Genomic DNA, 6,466 nt, shown 5'->3' with positions numbered 1-6,466 from the left:
TGCACCCTGAAATATTGTACGTTAAAATTTTGTTTTTAGTTAACCGTCGTAGGGGATGAGATCATCTTGACGTTAACGTACTTACGCTATTTATAACAAGCTTTAAATAAGTGTTATGAAGGATAAAGGGGTACACATATTAAAGAAAATGAGTTTCGTTGAAAGTGGCCAATTTGAAATAAAATACGGGTCAAACGATAACGCCCGATAATTATAAACTAGTACCATGGAAGGTACTATATGACCACGATAGTGTAATATATAAAGTATATATGAAGTATTTTGAAAATAAATAGAATTTTAAGTAATTTGTGATAATTCTTAAATTATACGGGTAATAAATTAATTACCGGGTAACGAAATATTACCCGATCATCTAATAAGTGGATAAATTAATAAAATTACACCCAAAAAAGAACGTGGTAGCCAACCACTTTCCAAACAATGACTCATAGTCATGTTGGAATAGGTGGCTACCTAAGGGTTGATTGAATTTAATACGTAGCTTAGTCTGACTGCATTTTCCTTTTGGACAAAAAGAACCAAAAGATGTTCTTGATTCAAAAGATGTTGGATATTGGAATTCAAAAGAGAAAATTCTAGCTTCTTGGTCTTGAAAATGTTAGCCCCTGCTTAGTCAATTCAAGCTTTAAACAAAGCAAATTTTCCATTTCTCATGAACAAACACCAACAGAATGACGAGCTCCCACAAGAAAATGTTTTCCAACCAAAACAATCCAACGAAGATTATTGAAAGTTTAATAACGAACAAATTTTGGGGTTCTAAAGGAATACGGTGCAATATTCTCCAAGAATATTATACGGAGTTTTCTCTATTCTGGGTATGTTAAGGCTATCCCTTCTTTCTTTTGGCATGATCCATACGATATGAACGAAACGTGCAAATGCACAAATTCCATAAGTGACTATACTCATGGAACTAATAGAAATATCTATGTTCTTTAATTCTCATGTGTCATAATATTTTAACATCTGTCATGGGTCTCAGAAAAATACGAAAGTTGAAAAGATGTTACTTTATGATAATGCTCAAGAGGCAAAATGGTCTTATGACCTTCCGAATGATTTTATTGACGTACTTTTCATGCATTGCATTCATGTGCATTAACCCATGACCAGATGGCATTATATACGCATATATATGTAAATATATGTATATATAGTGGGAAAAGGTTACAACGTTATATACGCACCACCACCTGATCAGCTGGTATATGATGATGATATTTCCTACAATGGCCGAAATATGATTCAAACGGCGTTATATATGCATATATATGTAAGTATGATTCAAACGGAGTTATATATGCGTATATATGTATGTATATATGTATATGGGATATGGGAAAGGTTATGGCGTTATATACGCACCACCACCTGATCAGCTTGTATACGATGATGATTTTGCCCACAGTGGCTGATATGATATGATGGGATGCCCTCAGAGGCTGATGATGTTATGAAATATGTACCTATGCACGACATGGCATTCATACGCATATGCACGACGCTAAAAGTAATTTATGATTTACAAAGTTATTCAGACTCACAGGTTAAGTTATGTAATCTATATGTCTTTCATGCCTCTTATGTATTTATTTATGTGCCTTATATACTCGGTACATTATTCGTATTGACGTCCCTTTTTCTTGGGGACGCTGCATTTCGTGCCCACAAGTCCCGATAGATAGGTCGAGAGCCCTCCAAGTAGGCTATCAGCTCAGCGAAAGATGTTGGTGCGCTCCATTTACTTCGTAGTTGCTCGTTTGGTTAGTATGATTTAGACATGTATTGTTTGGTAAGGCGGGACTCTGTCCCGACCTTTATGATATTTATGTACTCTTAGAGGCTTGTATACATATGTCGTGTATATAAAAGATTGTACAACCTTATCGTCCTTTGTTTTGAGTTTGTAGATGATAATGTTGGCCTATTAGGCCCGTATGTCACGTGTATATGATGATGTAATATGAAAGATACGTTACGTTGGCACTGGTTGAGTAAGGTACCGGGTGCCCATCGCGGTCCATCGGTTTGGGTCGTGACATTTTGCTAACTAATATAAGATTTCGTGGTGCCAAGGTAGGCTAATTATTTTATTTTGTGTGCAAATGAGGATTCATGATATAATGTATATCAATTGGATATGTTAATAAGCGTATAAGTTATATTATAAGTGATTTGAGGTCTAAGAAGAGGCCTAAGTCTAAGTCAAGTTGGAAAATTTCATAATGAACTAAAGTTGTGAATGACTACGCACAAGACCTCACTTTGGAAATCATATCTCCAGTTATATGCACAACCTATCATATTAAAGCTGTTTGAGTCTAGTTTCCAACGCATCAAACCGTTTGTCATTTGGAGGTGTACACAGAAAGTTATGACCATTTCACTGGACCTGTGTCAGATGCGCGTCTGCGGCGCAACCACAGGAAAACTGATAATTTCTGCCTCCGAGCGCGGCCACCACGTCTCGGGCACGGTTTGACTGCGGTCGCGTGCCTTGCAGCCCTATAAATACAAGACCATGTATGGAGAGTCTCTAAGTCATTTGTTTGAGCTAGGACTTGCTGTATCAAGGGGAATTCGTCCCATACCTCCCTCCTATGATCCAAGGTAATGTTTTTGGAGTATATTGAGTTGATTACTACTCCTAAACACTTATATTAACAAGGATTGATCTTGAAAACCCATAGAGTCCCATTCAAATCCCTAAATTGATCAAGAACACTACAAGTGGGGATTCTCAAGATTCTTACTACAAGAGATATGTCTATCATCTCTAACTACTCTATGGTAATTATTTATGTATAATATGTACGTTAGAACTCATGGGACGATGATTGGAAGCCATAAGTGCCTAACCTAGGTTGTGTTGGTGTTGTAGAGATTGGAAGATGGGTTGTTGAGGTATGATTCTTGGGAGTAATAGTATTATTTATACATGCACGTACAAATTAGGTTTGTGGAAAGAGTGTTGAACATAAATAAGTAAAGGTTGGGTTGGGGAATGAAGGAAATCTTATAAAAGAGATTGGAAATCAAGATGCTCAACTAGTATTTGATAAAATGCTCAAATGAGCTAAAACCATGAATACCTTCCTAATTTGTGTTCAATTTTGTTATGTCTCAAAGTAGATTGGGATTGCTAGAATTTTCGGAACGCCGTAGTTACTTAAGGAAAGCTTAAATAAGGTATGTAGGCTAAACTTTCTCTCTCGGAAGTGAATTCCATATTGTTTTCTTAAGTTTAAGTGTGGTTTGCCTACCAAGATTGTATAGCCTTGAGTCACATTTTATATGAAGGGTAGTATACTAATTGAGTGAGAAGAATTTGATCTGTTTAAATGCTCCTAGTTGCTCTTATGTGTACTAAATGCCTTGACTGAATGTGTCTATTTGTTGATAATATATAAAGATGATTGAAAATGCATTAAACGAATTGGGGAAAATGAATGTGGATAACGTGCTAAGGACATGAGTTATATTCGTGCCTAGTGATGCCTATAAAATGACAACATGTGAAACAGATTATTAAATATGCCTCGACTCAACTGTTTTAAAATGACTTCGAAAACAAAATTGCCTAAAAGCTTTTGGTACTCAATTCATGCCAATAAGTTGTTGTTTAAACTAATGCCTTGTCTTATAATGTATTCATTGTGATTCGAGTTCTTGCTTACTCCGGTTTTGAAACTGTACATTGTTGTGATTGGGAAAGAGTAATTCAAGAATAATTGGTGTATTGCTTGTTTATGGTTTTGATGTATGTATCTGTTGTTGGTTGGTATGCCCTAGTCTTTGGGAAGGAAACCTTTGGTGTTTAAAGTTTCCATTGCTAATGAACTTGAGGTATATGATTTCTGGAATACTTTGTACATTGGTAATTGGTGATGATCCTTGAAATTAAAAGAAGTGAAAGTATGGAATAAAGAATGCGGCCAACGTTCAATGGATAACGAATTTTGTGAAAGGCCCAAAGGGCCAAAGAGATACTGTTATCGGGAGAGATTGAGAACATTAATTAAAAGACTATAAAATGTGAAAGGTATTGAGTTAAGCATGATTGAATTTATGCTATATTTGTATACTTGTATTTATACTACAATTGTATGCAATGTTAAATCGAATCAAAAATATTTTTGGGAGTATCATTAGCAATACCGAGGAAGGGTGGTCATAAGGCCCACACCTGAAACTACACGTGCCGGTGTAGGAGTGGAGTGTGACTTGGGATGAAATTGAAATATTGGTGAACTTGTGACTAATCCCCCAAAGTGGGATGAAACTAATACTTGTGAATTGAAAAAAAAAAGAAGCCAACCCACACGGCACATGTGGGAAGGCGACCTAGCTGATCGGGTGGAGATCAGACTCAATGTGGCGCACATAGTGGTCCTACTCTTGTGGCAACTTTCTTTCGCATCACAATGTCAAACCACATTGTCTGTGGGGAGATAGCCTAGCCGATCGGGCATGATCGGACTCCGTGCTAACAGAGACGGTAGTAATATCGGTGCTAGTGATCTCCCAACCAAATTATATATATATATATATATATATATATATACACACACACTATTTTCTTACTTGAAAATCGTTATGTTACAATTAGTTATTTGGATATTGTTGATCGTGACTTGCTGCTTCTATGTGTCGTATCTACTTATATGGACATTCTATTTTGAAAGAGGACTTTTAGCCTTACATACTAGTGCTATTAGACGGTGCTAACGTCCCTTTTGCCAGGGGCGCTGTATCGTTTCATGATACAGTAGTTCCACAGCGGGCGGCATCGGCCAATGATAGCGGTACTCCCTTCCCAGCAGTCTTGTTGAGCCCCACTCCATCTCGGGGTCATGTCATGTATCTTTTGTTTACTTTCTCATCATGTTTTGAGGTATAGCCGGAGCCTTGTTGCCGGCATTTCTCTATTACTCTTCTCTTGTATTTAGAGGCTCCATAGACTGTTTGTGGGTGGTGGTTGATGTTGGAAGTCCAGACTAGAAAATTTTGTACTTGATGAATATGTTTTTCATTAAACTTGTAAACTTGTAATATTTTGTAAACTATGAATGAAGTCATTAACGGAAATGAAATGAAAGTCGCCAATGGAAGTTTGCTTAGTGTTTTGATAATATAGGATAACATTCCCTCTTTATTCATGAACTAGTTTGGGTAAAATGAAATCTAACAGGCTTGCTCAGTCGGGTTTACTCGGTTGAGCGCCAGTCGCGCTCTCGGATTTTGGGGTGACACATGTTATCTAACAGATCATGTTGGAATCAAAATAGACCCTATAGGCATGTTATCTACCCAATTTACCCACAATATTCAACTACCCACCCTTTTTCACTTATCACCCAATGTTTGTTTACAATAATTATTACAGACCAATAAATGAATCTGAATTACATAAATAAATAGAAGCTAAGCTATAGGGACCCTGAAGGAGGCCCAAAATGGTCATGGTGTACCAAGCCTTCACTTATCTCAAATACCCAAAGTTCTATAGCCCAATTCAAGTCTAGGTGTGTTAGAGTTCCCCAAGGGTCTCAAGGATCCCAGGAAGTGCTCACACCCAGACTTTCCTCAAACAAAGATTGATTATGTGCGGTGTGGAAGTGCCAAACCTGATATTCTAGAGTTCAAAGAGATCTCAAGGGTCTCAAAGTAGTACACATATCAGAGGGGCAGAACTTAGCAATCTAAGAGTAAGGTGAGAGTGCATAATAATTTGAAAGAGTTAAGTAAATAGGATAAAGAAGGACTTAGGAAAAGAGTTTTCTAAAAACCTATACTGGTCTGAGTGGAAAACAATTTGAGAAAAAATAAAGAACATGTTGGGATCAGAGAGCAAGTCACAGAACATACCGTTACAGAACAGACTTCACACAAGGGAAAAGGGTAGGGGGAACACCTAGAATGCACCTTAGAATCTAGGCATGCTGACTGCATATTGAATAGAGTAGCAACTAGAACTGGAATTTACAACTAATGAACTACATCAACCAAGAAACACATAGTTTTTGGAATGTGAATTGAATCAGGGCATACTAGTTAAGGAGAGAATATAGAGTATAGGGCAGAGATGGTGCAAGTAGCCAGCCTTGGCTTACAACCAGCTGGATTAGTAAGAATTGCAAGTACAGAAGAGAATAGAAAGCGTTTGAGAGTGTGAGAGTATAGATGAACTATTATGTTAGTGTGTCGAAGTGAGGAGTAAAGGAGAGCATCCATAGCAGTTAAGAAAAAAGAAAAATAAGGTAAATGGAATCAACCCTTCTGTAATTAAGGAAGCCTCAGAATCAATTATACATCAGTTAGTATAATTTTTCCTTAATTAAGAGTAATCAACCAACGGAAAGGCAGAATACATTTAAGGAAAGAAAATCAAACGAGCAATTAGGGTAAATAGACAGCATTTTAATTAAGAAAATGATTG

Source organism: Nicotiana tabacum, chromosome 8 (assembly GCF_000715075.1).
Source record: "Nicotiana tabacum cultivar K326 chromosome 8, ASM71507v2, whole genome shotgun sequence".
Lineage (NCBI taxonomy): Eukaryota > Viridiplantae > Streptophyta > Magnoliopsida > Solanales > Solanaceae > Nicotiana > Nicotiana tabacum.
The sequence above is the reverse complement of the archived record's forward strand: the minus strand, read 5'-3'. Positions refer to the sequence as shown.